Source organism: Staurois parvus, unplaced genomic scaffold (assembly GCF_062004578.1).
Source record: "Staurois parvus isolate SC_StPar_1 unplaced genomic scaffold, SC_StPar_1.0 ptg000092l, whole genome shotgun sequence".
In the NCBI taxonomy this organism is placed as follows: domain Eukaryota; kingdom Metazoa; phylum Chordata; class Amphibia; order Anura; family Ranidae; genus Staurois; species Staurois parvus.
The window spans coordinates 3,804,646-3,820,133 of record NW_028317888.1 but is presented as its reverse complement, the minus strand read 5'-3'; the positions used below and the strand labels follow the sequence as shown (position 1 = coordinate 3,820,133).

General features: G+C 46.5%; 1 protein-coding gene and 1 pseudogene across 1 annotated transcript in view; one reads left to right on the top strand and one right to left on the bottom strand.

The window, feature by feature from the left end:
- The window catches only part of LOC149468151 (uncharacterized), a 41,739-nt gene that overhangs the window by 11,165 nt on the left and 15,086 nt on the right, over positions 1 to 15,488 (bottom strand). The gene's annotated exons all lie outside the window — the stretch shown is intronic.
- LOC149468152 (uncharacterized) lies at positions 10,096 to 12,650 on the top strand (annotated as a pseudogene).

The following is a 15,488-nucleotide window of genomic DNA, read 5'->3' as shown; positions in this document are numbered from 1 at the left end:
AAATACTGATGGGGTGGAATGCGAGCAGCTTTTTGAATGTCAGGGAAGGATTTAAGGTTGTGAATTACGGGATTGACCAAATGTCACAATTGGAATAGATAAACCTCAGCCCAAGGAGGGACTCGACCAATGGCCAGACTATCTGGGAGACTTGGATTAAAAATGATGTTGGTCAAGGGGGAACACTTAGAGCCTAGGATGAATCTAACCCTACACCTCCTCCATATAGACAACATAAACTGCATGGGTCCTAATATGAGAGGAGAGGTAGTGCGGGCTGTGACAAAATAAGTCCCCCTCATTCCCTCTTTACACCAAGTCATGGCCAGACATGCATGCCTCGGTTAGCTAGTCGCTGTGGGCGTGTGCATGTGGGTGGGATCCGTGACAGCCTCTGATGACTCCTCTGTCATCCAATAAAGCTGATGGACCTCTGATGTCTCCCCTGTCCTCTGATGAAGCTGATGGACCTCTGATGACTCCCCTGTCCTCCAATAAAGCTGATGGAACTCTGATGTCTCCCTTGTCCTATGATGAAGCTGATGGACCTCTAATGTCTCCCCTGTCCTCTGATTAGGCTGATAGACCACTGATTTCTCCTCTGTCCTCTGATAAAGCTAATGGACCTCTGATGTCTCCCCTGTCTCCAATGAGGCTGATGGACCTCTGATGTCTCCCCTGTCCTCTGATGAAGCTGATAGACCTTTGATTTCTCCTCTGTCCTCTGATGAAGCTGATAGACCTTTGATTTCTCCTCTGTCCTCTGATGAAGCTGATAGACCTCTGATTTCTCCTCTGTCCTCTGATGAAGCTAATGGACCTCTGATGTCTCCCGTCTCCAATGAGGCTGATGGACCTCTGATGTGTGCCTATCCTCTGATGAAGCTGATGGACCTCTGATGACTCCCCTGTCCTCTGATAAAGCTGATGGACCTCAGATGTCTCCCTTGTTCTACAATGAAGCTGATGGACATTTTGATGTCTCCCCTGTTCTCAGATGAAGCTGATAGACTTCTAATGTATCTCCTGTCATCTGATGAAGCTGATGGACCTCTGATGTCTCCCTTGTTCTACAATGAAGCTGATGGACATTTTGATGTCTCCCCATTCTCAGATGAAGCTGATGGACTTCTGATGTCTCTCCTGTCATCTGATGAATCTGATGGACCTCTGATGACTCCCCTGTCATCTGATGAAGCTGATGGACCTCTGATGTCTCCCCATCCTCTGATATCCACCAGTCAATGTTCACTGAAGGAAGGGGGATCCAGGAGTGAACATTCACTGAAGGAAGGTGATATCCATGAACGAATGCTCACTCCAGGAGGGAGAAATCCAGGAGTGAATGTTCACCATGGGAAGTGGAAATCCAGGAGTAAATGTTCAATGAAGGAAGGGGGGATCCAGGAGAGAATGTTCACTAATCTCCCACCCCTCTAACTGGCATCACCCCCTGTGTCAATCCTAGGTGTGCTAATGGGCCCATGGCAGGGGTGTGTGGGGGGACCTACCTTTACCAGGGTTTGTGGGGAAAACCCCCATTGCTGGGCTATGCAGGGGGACCTACCATTACTTATATGTATGGAGGAATCCATCATAACCTGGGTGTGTGCGGGAGGGCTCACCATTACCAGGGTGTGTGCGTGGGGGGGCACCATTGCTTGGGTGTGTGGGGGAACCCCCCATTACAATGGAGTTCAGGGGAGCCAACCATTACTGGGGTATATGGGGGACCCACCATTTGTCAATAAGATAACACCGTGTTATCATTAGTTCATTTTTAAAGTGGAGTTCCCCTTCATCTTCATACTTCTCCTAATGTTGGATGAGGGTCTGGTATGGATATTAAAGGGGAACCCCACACTTATTTAGTTTTGAAGCAGAGTTTTCCTTTATATTGTTAGACCTCACAGTTGAGCTGAACTTTTACTACCCCCTATATCTGCAGAGGCAGTGGGCAGTGTCTACACATATCCCAGTAGTGATGGTTGTCTTTGCAGTCACAGCAGGAATTATCCCCAAGATGTCACTTTTGATGGGTGTAGCTCCTGCTGAATGTGACCCATTGAAGTGAATGAGGCTGTTCTTTGACCCCCCAACAAGTGCAGGCAATGCATGTGACTCACAAACTGCACCAAAAACACAAGGCAGGTGCATTTTTGATGTGGTTTGCCATGTTTTCCATTGATTTCAATGGGGAGGTGCATTTTTTGTGTGGCTTTTTTTTTACCACACCAAACCTGCACTAAAAATGTGACAAGCAGGACTTTGAAAAATGCAGCGGCCCCGCATCGGCTGACTGTAAAAAGGAATCTGGGAGGGAAATGTAATTTGTTGGCAATTTAAAACTCTTCTCTAGATTTGTAAATGTCAGCGACGTGTGATGATTGACACCCCCTTACCCAGATAATGGGGACTTGTAATCTGACAGATTCACACAGGAATTGTTCATTGCTGAAGGAACCCCGAGAACCCTTTGGAGGACCCCTGGCTGAGGAAGGCTGGACTAGGCAGTCATATATTTCTGTCCTCCTTGGTGGGAGTGGAGGTGACCCCTCTATCAGTGTAGCGATCCCCCCAAAGGGGGTAAGTTTGTTCACTCCAGCACTCTGCCTCCCAACCCCAAGAACTGTCTCAGCCCCAACTGACACCCCTGACAATAGTGAAGTACAAGGACCAATGAAAAGCACACACGGTATAATAAACACAGAGATCAGCTTTACTGTAAGACCTCTATGGGAAGTAATAAACATGAACAACAGGTATACGTTCGGTGAATCCAGAGAACAGCAAATCCTGAGACCGGAAGCAATATAACTCACTTTTACACTCAGGCTGCTTTCAGGGGATTCCAACCGTGAATAACCCCAAGAGCAGAGGAAACACTTACATGGCGCCCTCAAAGTGGGTCTAAACCCCTTTACATAAACTCAGCTCTATGATGTCCAAGCAGGAGGAGAGCAGAAGGATGACTCTCTGTGGTGTCAGACTTCTCCCTTCTAACCCCCGACACCACAAGCCCAATAGGCAAACACTGCGCCCAACTGATGCTTCATAGCTACTTTCCAAGGTAGAGCTATTCCCTCCCACACCATGCAATATAGAGGCCTGAATACGCATGCGCGTGCCCGTATGGCACCAGTAACTTCAGTCTCTTGGTAACAGGATGAATGTTGGGGTCTTCAGCGAGACACTTTCATTGGTGCACTTACACTCCTATGGTAAAGTATCATTGTAATCCCGTGGCAGGATTTGTATAGCAAAGCAAACACTGTGTCTGTATAGCAGGACCATCTACACAACCCAGTGCCTGGTGAGTATGGGAGAAGTGTCATGTCTCTGTGTGCCGTGTTCCTGTCATCTGCCAGGGGGCAAAATCCCTCTCACCAGATCCTGGGACTAAGGCCCAAACCATGGTCCTGGAAATGAGCGGCTCCTGTGGTCACCTCACGATGAGCCCTTCACACTGTCGGTGTAGGCACTGTACTGTAGGCCACATCTCTCAGGTTGGATGTTCCCTGACTGATGCAGATACCTAAACATGGAGTGAACTGACCCTGAGCACTTCTCTGCCAGGTCCAGACTGTCTCCTGCCACATGCAGACTGCCTCCCCTCAGGAAAAACAAGATGGAGTCCTTCACTCTGCTCTCACTAAGCATGCTGGTCTCTGTAGTTCCATCCCTCATATCAGCCTATCAGGCCATTTCTGTTCAGGACTGCATATCCCACAATGCTTTGCAGCTGCACCTCCTGCTTGAGAAAGTCCCTGTCATTGGCTCCTTTAATACCTCTTCTGATTGGCTCTCTCTGTATTACAGTCTGAGAGGAGAAGGGAGGGGCTGAAATCCCTGACTGCCTTGTGTGTATCCAGTGCAAGTGTCAGAATTCAAAGGAGATGCCAGTCAGCAGGTTACAGCAGTCACAGATAGGAGTCATTTCCTCCCTACACAAGGATCTACAGTCCATACACACCCAGCACAAGGCCGGGGCCACACTACCAGACGCTTCTCGGGGCTGCAGTTCCTCTGAGCTCCACAAGGTGGGGATCTCACTTCTACCCAGACTGGAAATCTCTATGGAAGACAGGAAGTGATGTCAGGCACAGACAGGAAGTGATGTCAGATACAAACAGGAAGTTTTGGGTGAGAGGTGAGTTGAGAGGAAGCAGAGAGGAGACGTTGGTGGAAGTGGCAGCAGAGGAGGTAATAAGATGTTATTTCCTATTTACACCAAGTAACCCCCCGTCATGTCCATCCTCTTCCTCCATAGTCACGTCCATTCTCTTCCTCATAGTCATGTCCGTCCTCTTCCTCCATAGTCACGTCCGTCCTCTTCCTCCATAGTCACTGTGACGTCTTTTATCTCCAGCAGATGATGATACACACATATATAGTGTGGGAACCCAGATTAACCCCTTCAGGGGCAGAACATTCCCCCACTTCCGGGGCCGGAACATTCTCCTCATTGTGGAGAGGTGTCACCTTTCCCACCAATCACTTTCTCACCTCATCAGTCTATATCAAAGGATTATACCACTTTTATAAATGGCGAGGGATGGAGAATCCTATGACATCACACTGACCTCACAGCTCCTCCCCCAATGTCCCTCCATCCAGAGTCAGAAAATCCTATGACATCACACTGACCTCACAGCTCCTCCTCCCAATGTCCCTCCATCCAGAGTCAAATGTCCCTCCATCCGGAGTCAGAGAATCCTATGACATCACACTGACCTCACAGCTCCTCCCCCCAATGTCCCTCCATCCGGAGTCAGATAATCCTATGACATCACACTGACCTCACAGCCCCTCCCCCCAATGTCCCTCCATCCGGAGTCAGAGAATCCTATGACATCACACTGACCTCACAGCCCCTCCTCCCAATGTCCCTCCATTTGGCTCCTTTCTTTTTATTCTATGGTCTTAGGATGTGGGTACCCTTGGCCTCCTCATAAGCAAAACAGAACTGTTGGTCCTGCGTTGTGTGTAATGACGTCAGAATTCCTTATACCCTGCGTAGTGTGGGGGTCCTGTGGGGGGAAATTATACCTCAGCCTGAAGTGGGGCTTTAATAAAATGGAGACCTGAATGGAGAGGTGAGGAGGATTCTGGGAATATCATTTGATGTGACTATTTGTGTTCAGATGTAGAGTTTTCCTCCTGTGAAGTCTGGAGATCATATGACATCACATTGCCTCCACCTCCCTCCCTGATAGAAGAGAGAAAGAAGAAGAAGATTCTAGAAGTCACCAGAGAGATCACTGAGCTGCTGACAGGAGAGGTGAGCGGTGCCGGGAATTCTGGGACATTCTCCAGTAACAGACAAGGGATGTGTCTGGATGGTGACTGTATCATTGTGTGTGTCAGGTTCCTATAAGGTGTCAGGGTGTCACTGTCTATTTCTCCATGGAGGAGTGGGAGTATTTAGAAGGACACAAGGATCTCTACAAGGACGTCATGATGGACAATCAGCCGCCCCTCACATCACCGGGTAAGAGGAGACTTTATTGTAAAGGAGAGAGCAGTACGGAGGATCCACCTAGATCCCCCATCATCTGATAAACACATAGAAACAATGGATTCAGTCAGTGTGTGTGTTTCCTACAGATGGATCCAGTCATGGGAACCCACCAGAGACATGTCCCCGTCCTCTGTATTCCCGGGATTCCACACAGGAAGGTCACACCATCCCTCACCATCATCAGGTAGATGATGACAATTATTGGTAGTTGTGATTTATACACAGCATGTTTGTTACAATGAATGTTTTATTATATCTTTCAGAGTGGAATCCTCGATGATTATATTATTGTTGTTAAAGAAGAGTATAAAGAGGAGGATGAGGAGTATGGAGTGATGGAGGAGTTTTCAGAAGGACACAAGGATATGATGGAGCCACCTAATACCAGGAACCCCCCAGAGAGATGTCCCCGTCCTCTGTATTCCCAGGATTCCACACAGGAAGGTCACACCATCCCTCACCATTACAAGGTTGGTGGGATGGAGAATCTAGAACATGGACTTGTAAAGGTGATGTGTTGATATTTTCTGTGAATTAATATATTTTATAGATGATATGAAAGTTTTAATTGATGTCACAATATTAAAGCTTATATTTTACAGATGTTATTGCTGATCTGTCTCTTGATTTAGAGTGGAGATCTGATAAATATAGAATTTGAGGTGAAAGCAGAAGAAGAAGAGGCGTATGTGAGGGATGATCAGCAGTCTATGGAGGAGGATGGAATAACGGGGACATTTATAGAGGAGGACACTCCTACAGAGATCAGCACAGGTGGGTCATGAACACTAAATCCATTCCTCCACCCATACTGCTCACTGATTGGTCCAGAGTAGGGCGGGGACTGGGTGATATCAGCCTGTAATCCCCTGGTCACTTTCCTGAGCTGTGTTCCCCGTCCTGTATTCCTGGATTTCTCTCGGATAATCTTCCTTCTCTGTGCTGCAGACACAATTTATGTATCTAGACTGGATTTATGGAGATTCTGGGGTTCAGCTGGCAGCAAAATGTTGACTTTCACCATAAATGTTACTAGACCTAGGCACCTGGGGTGTGAGTCTTGTATCTGCTTCCCCATTAGTGGGTCTAGCAAGTTTACTGAGAGAGCAATGTCCCAGGGTTCCTTGCTCTGTGGTCTGCTGGCTGTTCTGGGTGGAGGGATATGACTGTATAGTCTCAGACCCAAGTCAAGACCCCAGAGTGCAGTCTGACCCTTACACTGTATAATTTATATTGCACATTACATACTCCGGACCCCTGCACTATATACTGTACTACCCTAATATTTGTATCCTATATAAAAAGCTGTACAATACATTATTTTACACCCATTTCCTCCCAGCTGGACATTTTATATCGGATGATGTGATTGGAGCACAGACTTTTACATGGTGATAATAATGTGATAACATCCTCCAACTTTGGACCCTTAAACAGAAAGTGATAATGAGGGAGGAGTCAATACCCCAATGATGGTGGTCTTCAGGATCAGTCCAGTCTTCATCTTGGTTGTTCTCCCCCCCATCCTCACTCATGTGCCATGAGTCACTGCAATTTTATATTATTTTATTTATTTCAGGTACTTTATATAGTGCAATCAACTTACGCAGCGCTTTACATTCACATCGGTCCCTAACCCTCAAGGGGTGTACAATCTATGGTCCCTAACTTACATTCATACATACACATACTAAGGAACAATTTAGACAGGAGCCAATTAACCTACCAGCATGTCTTTGGAGTGTGGGAGGAAACCGGAGTACCCGGAGGAAACCCATGCAGGCACAGGGAGAACATGTAAACTACAGGCAGGTGGTGCCATGGTTGGGATTTGAACCGGCGACACTAGTACTGCCAGGCAGAAGTGCTAACCACTGAGCCACTGTGCTGCCCTAATTCTTATGCAGCACAACTCCCATAGACTTCAATGTAAAGTCACCAGTACGTTGTGTTTTTCTTAATTGCTGCACATTTTCTGCTACTTCTGAAGCATGATGTGTTTTGTTTTTTTTTAACCCTGACCTCTTCTCCCTGGTCATCCTTGCTTTCTAAAAACGTTCTCCCTAGTATATCCCATTCTCACCTGAATGCAGCATAAACACATATTCCCATTTATTTTTTGTGTGTGTTTTTTATGTGTAATCTGGGCTGTTCCTCCTTAGCAGAAAAGTCTAATAAATCCTCAGTCTCTGGAATTGCTGAAAATCCAGGGCACCGGCTTGCAGCACTTCGGTGGGTAACTCATAATCCATCCCATCCATGGGTGTTGGCCATACTGATGAGCTTTGTTGAGTAGTCTTTTATATGCTTGTTCCACCTCCCATTCCTGAAGGCCTAGAAACTCCATATCTTCCTGTGCCCAGCGCACTTCTGAGATGTTCAGCATCTGGTCCCTGTAATCCATGATTTCCTCCAAATGCCATTCCAGATCATTCCTGAAGTCAGGATCCTGTGACAGCCTCCAGTACAACAGCCTCAAGCCATCATAGCCAAAGCCTTCCATCAGGCTGTTGTCTTCTGTCCGAGGGCACCCCTGGGCTACATGCCAGCGGAAGGCTCTGAAGCTCTCAATCAGCAGCATTTCTGCTTGGACCAGCCTTCTTAACCCAACTGTCCACTCCTTGTGCAGCTGTTCCCCCAATAACAGCACCCACACTTCATACTGCGACCAGTACCTGTCCTGGATGGAGAGGAGACTTACCTTGGCAGCGCTGCTCTCAGTCTAGCTCTTCCTTCCACAGCTGCCAGCGGACAGAGTCATCTCATCCCTGCAGGACCTGCACTGGCACCGGTCCTCTGTGCTGCATCCGCATCTCTTGCACCCTCCTTACGTATTCCTCTTCCATGGCGGCTGGTGTCCATACCTCTCCTCTTCTGCTAACCGGACCTCAGATCCCAGTGGTGGTTTGGATGTCCCAGACTGCATGAAACATCCCACTGCTTGTCACTAAATGTGACGGAATGCCTATCACCCCAAATGGGTGATTCCATCATAGAACCACTTCCTCACCTCCAGGACATAGGCCCAAGGTATTGTAGCCGGGCATTGCACCCAAGACTAGACGAGACTAGCTTAGATGTCAAACAAGAACGACTTTACTGAACAGAAATACAGTTTTTATACACTCCAGAAATAGGGGCAGTGCCAACAAATAGTATCCATCAGGATAAACATCCCACACTGGTTAGATAACGAGGTGAAGCTGACATCGGTCTAATCCTATCACGTAGGCACCTCCAGAAGGACCTCCATCAGGATAAACATCCCACACTGGTTAGATAACGAGGTGAAGCTGACATCGGTCTAACCCTATCATGTAGGCACCTCCAGAAGGACCTCCATCAGGATAAACATCCCACACTGGTTAGATAACGAGGTGAAGCTGACATCGGTCTAATCCTATCATGTGGGCACCTCCAGAAGGACCTCCATCAGGATAAACATCCCACACTGGTTAGATAACGAGGTGAAGCTGACATCGGTCTAATCCTATCACGTGGGCACCTCCAGAAGGACCTCCATCAGGATAAACATCCCACACTGGTTAGATAACGAGGTGAAGCTGACATCGGTCTAATCCTATCATGTGGGCACCTCCAGAAGGACCTCCATCAGGATAAACATCCCACACTGGTTAGATAACGAGGTGAGGCTGACATCGGTCTAATCCTATCATGTGGGCACCTCCAGAAGGACCTCCATCAGGATAAACATCCCACACTGGATAGATAATGAGGTGAAGCTGACCGGTCTAATCCTATCACGTAGGCACCTCCAGAAGGACCTCCATCAGGATAAACATCCCACACTGGTTAGATAACGAGGTGAGGCTGACATCGGTCTAATCCTATCATGTAGGCACCTCCAGAAGGACCTCCATCAGGATAAACATCCCACACTGGTTAGATAACGAGGTGAAGCTGACATCGGTCTAATCCTATCATGTAGGCACCTCCAGAAGGACCTCCATCAGGATAAACATCCCACACTGGTTAGATAACGAGGTGAAGCTGACATCGGTCTAATCCTATCATGTAGGCACCTCCAGAAGGACCTCCATCAGGATAAACATCCCACACTGGTTAGATAACGAGGTGGAGCTGACATCGGTCTAATCCTATCATGTAGGCACCTCCAGAAGGACCTCCATCAGGATAAACATCCCACACTGGTTAGATAACGAGGTGAAGCTGACATCGGTCTAATCCTATCATGTAGGCACCTCCAGAAGGACCTCCATCAGGATAAACATCCCACACTGGTTAGATAACGAGGTGAAGCTGACATCGGTCTAATCCTATCATGTAGGCACCTCCAGAAGGACCTCCATCAGGATAAACATCCCACACTGGTTAGATAACGAGGTGAAGCTGACATCGGTCTAATCCTATCATGTAGGCACCTCCAGAAGGACCTCCATCAGGATAAACATCCCACACTGGTTAGATAACGAGGTGGAGCTGACATCGGTCTAATCCTATCATTCAGGCACCTCCAGAAGGACCTCCATCAGGATAAACATCCCACACTGGTTAGATAACGAGGTGAAGCTGACATCGGTCTAATCCTTTCATGTAGGCACCTCCAGAAGGACCTCCATCAGGGTAAACATCCCACGCTGGTTAGATAACGAGGTGAAGCTGACATCGGTCTAATCCTATCATGTAGGCACCTCCAGAAGGACTTCCCAACAGACAAACAATAGGTGACTCCATTAACAATGCACACCTAGGAGGCACACACTGGGAGAAAGACACATCACACCTTAATAAACAGATTCCAGCAAGAGTCCTCAGCATCAGGTTGTTTTACTGATTATATCAACATCTTCTTAGAGTCTCTGAGTCTAGGAAGGAGGGGGATTGAAAACAGTCAATTCTAGTTTGGGGACAGGGACCCCAAATCTGTATGTTGGTCCTCCAGTTCTCAGAGTCTGTGTGTTTTGGGGAGATATGGACTTGAGTCCCAAGTAAGCTACTCCAAAGGTCCCCCCAGGCACACACCAAAGAATAGAGCCCCCTCAGACACCAGGGCCATGGTCAGTAGGCAAGAGGCCAGCCTGTAGTCCCCTCCAAAAGCCCATGTCCCGGTTGGGTCTGTCACAGTGGGAACTTACATTTCGGCTATGCTCAGGTGTGAATGGAATGTGCTTGGGACTTTATAATCCCTTCGATGTTTGCTTTGAAGTAGCATCATGTTTCTGGAAAGTCGTGTACAAAGTCATGATGGAAGTCACCCATCTAGACCAAGCTGCCTGATGTGGGCGGAGTCCTGTTTGGGGAAACCAATCAGCTTCTGTCTAGTAATCCTCTTTGTCTTTGTATTTTAGTCCATGGCCGGGAGATGAGGAAAACCTCAGAGGATTGTCTCACTTTGTCTCCAGAATGGAAAGTAGAAGATGAGGACATCATACAGTATATTCTAGGAGAAAACCCGCCTCCCTCCAATGTCCATCCGGCCCCACCCAGTGTAGATGGACCATCGGATTCCTCGTATCCTGAGGAACCTCAGACTATGCGGGACCGGGCCGGCCTTCCAACAGGGAAGAGCTTCTCCTGTACTGAGTGTGGAAAAGGTTTCCGTTCTAAATATGGTCTTAATGTCCATATAAGATCTCACACAGGTGAGAAGCCGTATTCCTGTCCTAAGTGCGGGAAATGTTTTTTAAGGAAGTCCCAACTTTACAGACATCAGAGGTTTCACACAGGTGAGAAGCCATATTCCTGTTCTGAGTGTGGGAAATGTTTTGTACTAAAATCAGATGTTGTCACCCATCAAAGGCGTCACACGGGGGAAAAACCGCACTCCTGTCCTGACTGTGGGAAATGTTTTTTAAGAAAGTTCCAACTTTACAGACATCAGAGGTTTCACAAGGGGGAGAAGCCGTATTCCTGTTCTGTGTGCGGGAAATGTTTTGTAGTAAAATCAGATCTTGTCACACATGAAAGGATTCACAAGGGGGAAAAACCATACGCCTGTCCTGAGTGCGGGAAATGTTTTTCAGACAAGTCCTTTTATCACAAACATCAGAGATCTCACACAGGAGAAAAGCCATATTCCTGTCCTGAGTGTGGGAAATGTTTTTCATGGAAGTCCAGTCTGAACAGACATCAGAGATATCACACGGTTGAGAAGCCGTATTCCTGTCCTAAGTGCAAGAAATGTTTTTTAGACACTTCAGATTTTTACACACATCAGCGATCTCACAAAGGGGAGAAGCCACTTTCCTGTTCTGAGTGTGGGAAATGTTTTTCATTTAAGTCCCATCTTGACACACATCAGAGATCTCACTCAGGAGAGAAGCCGTATTCCTGTCCTGAGTGTGGGAAATGTTTTTCAGACAAGTCCAATCTTTACAGACATCAGAGGTCTCACACAGGGGAAAAGCCATATTCCTGTCCTGAGTGCGGGAAAAGTTTTTTTACAGAAGTCTGATCTTTACAAACATCGGAAATTGCACACAGGGGAGAAACCGTATTCCTGTCCTGAGTGCGGGAAATGTTTTTCACAGAAGTCCTATCTTTCTGGACATCAGAGATCTCACAAGGGGAAGAAGCCGCGTTCCGGACATGAGTGAGGGAAATGTTTCTCACTGAAGTCCTGTCTTCCTGTACATCAGGGGTCCCACACAACCTGGAGGTGTATTAGTGCCTTGAGTGTGGGAAATGTTTTCTAGATGAATGTTGCTGGACATCCCAGCTATCATGTGGGGAAGAAGCACACCCTGATATACACCTCAGATATACTCCATGGCTGATCATCATGGAAGAAACAGTTCATAAGGAGATCAGAGGTCCCCAAAGACATGGATGAAGTGTGGGACCGGGTTGGCCATTGATGGCAGAAGAAGAATAACAATGGAGTCCTGACCTGTCATTGGCTGAGTATATTTTGTGGTGGGAGATTTTGCATTCTATTTGTAAAAAATATTTAATTGAACAGATGTGACCGGCATTCGCCCAGCTGTGATGAATATTGGATGTATTTTATCTCTTAGATTGTAAGCTCTGAGGATCAGGCCCTCCTATCCCTCTTGTATTGATCTGTATTGTTGCTGTATTGTCTCCCATTATATTGTAAAGTGCTGAGCAAACTGTTGGCGCCATAAATCCTGTATAATAATAATAATTTCATACTCTGATTTATTCCAGCTAGTGGCCAGAATGCAGTTTTGTTTTATTTTTACTCTGAGTTCATTTTAGGAAAAATCCCCCATTTTGGTCACTAGATGGAGCTGATGATCATAAGAAATCACTGTGTTAATGTATGTTCAGAATTTGTCATGGCGGATGAATGATCATCACGTTTGTCCAACAAATGTTCTTTAGGTAGTTAGTTTTTTTCTTCAGGCACGGTGTCATACTAATCCCTGAGATCATACTCCTGCAGGTATGAGTACATCAGACATAGAAGGACAAAAGTCCAATAAACCAACAATATTCAACCAGTCATTGATTTAATATGGAAAATACCACATTTGGCCTGTAGATGGCGCTATGTTTTTTAGCAATACTCTCCATCTAGTGGCACATGTGGTATTTTCCATTTTAAATCAATGGAGATCATTCGACCAGCAAATATCCTAATAACAGCCATCATTCCCCCAGTCACACAGAAGGAATGGACACGCACTCATGCCAGATAAATTGTTATGACATCTTTTATGAATGGACCCCTAAATGTAAAGTGATTCTTTTTATTTTTTTATTGCATTTTACAAAATGTAATTGTTCATCAAAATTGAAAAAAAGAACATGAAGGAAAAATAAAAGTAATTAAAAAAATAAACTCCTCCATTATGTTGATGATCAATGACCAGCAGGATGATGAAGAGAAGACTCCGGCCTGCAATGTGCACTCATCTTACTTGGACAGCAGACATATTATAGTAATGTACAACCAAGACAGCCAACAAAGTGCTGAACGTAACAACATCTGTATATTCAACCAAGATATAAAGGAAGAGGTGACAAAAGGAGGTTCAGATCCATTCACACCACAAACCAATGCAGTCACCAGTCATTCCAAGGGAGATCAGGTGACCTGATGATGATGATGATTTCCTGTGTCCTCTGGAATGCCCGCTCTGTCTGTAACAATCTCACCTCTGTAGATGACCTTTTTATCACAAACTCCTTTAACTTGCTTGCAGTTACAGAAACCTGACTTCATGAATCTGACTCTCCCTCTCCTGCTGCCCTCTCCCATGGTGGTCTCCTCTGGACTCTCTCTCCCAGGCCTAGTGGACGGAAAGGAGGTGGAGTAGGAATCCTCCTATCCCCTCAAAGCACTTTTCAGGTCCTCCATTCACCTCCCTCTCTGTCCCTCTCCTCATTTGAAGTTCACTGTATTTGTCTGTTCTCTCCAGTTTCTTTAAGAATTTTTGTGATCTATTGTCCTCCTGGACCGATATCCAGCTTCCTTGATGACTTCCCTGCCAGGCTGCCTTACTTTCTCTCTTCTGAAATTCCCACAATCATTCTTGGTGACATCAACATCCCTGTTAATCGTAACACTCCTGCTACCTCTAAACTTCTGAGCCCAACCACTTCTTTTGACCTAAAACAATGGACGCATGCTTCTACTCACTCCAATGGTAACTGCCTCCACCTTGTATTCTCCTACCTATGCACTCCTTGCATCCTCACCAACTTCCCTCTTCCTCTCTCTGATCCCTTATCAGCTTCACTTTCTCCCTGGCTTCCTCCTCCTTGTCTTCCAACTACCAGTTACCCGTAGAAACCTTCGTTATCTTAACCCTTCACTTCTTTTTTTGGCAACAGATTGTCTCTATGACAAAATCTCAGTCATGTCCTTCCCCAACCTGGCCACTTCTGTCTACAATAGTTCACTGTCATCCACCGTGGACACATTGGCCCCCCTCACTACACACAGAATTAGGCCCCGACTGCTACAGCCCTGGCAAACAAGCAATACCAGATGCCTCAAAACACGTAGCCGTGCTCTTGAGCTTTTATGGCGTAAGACTAGGACCCAGCAAGACTTCGACCAATATAAATCTGCCCTTCAAAAATACAATTCTTGTCTCCACACTGCCAAACAGACCTAGTTTATCACTCTCATTAACACCCTCTCATGCAATCCCCATCAACTCTTTTCTACCTTTAACTCTCTACTTCATCCTTCTCTACCTCCACCCCCTAACTCACTCACTGCCCTGGAGATCGCTAATCACTTCAAAAATAAGAATGATACAATTTGTGATGAGATCTCCACTGTACAGATATCTCACCCTACACTCCTTGTCCACCAGACATCTTCCTCACCCTACACTCCTTGTCCACCAGACATCTTCCTCACCCTACACTCCTTGTCCACCAGACATCTCCCTTACCCTACACTCCTTGTCCACCAGACATCTCCCTCACCCTACACTCCTTGTCCACCAGACATCTTCCTCACCCTACACTCCTTGTCCACCAGACATCTCCCTTACCCTACACTCCTTGTCCACCAGACATCTCCCTCACCCTACACTCCTTGTGCACCAGACATCTCCCTCACCCTACACTCCTTGTCCACCAGACATCTTCCTCACCCTACACTCCTTGTCCACCTGCACAATCTATACTTCCCTTGTGTAACCCAGCTACTATAGAGGAGGTTGGTAAACTGTTTTCTAAAGCCCACCTAACCACCTGCCCCCTGGACCCTGTTCCCTCGTGAATACTACGGTCACCCTCTGGCTCTATCCTTCATTCTTTAACTCATATCTTCAATCTCTCCCTTTCTACTGGCATCTTCCTCAACTCTCTAAAACATGCGCTAGTCACCTCCATACTTAAAAAAGCCTCACTGGACCTCACCAATCTTGGTAACCTAAGACCCATCTCCTTAATCCCTTTTGCCCCCAAACTCCTTGAACGTCTAGTCTACAACCGACTGGGCTGCCACCTTATTGAATATAACCTTCTGGATCCCCTTCAGTCTGGATTTCACCCATAA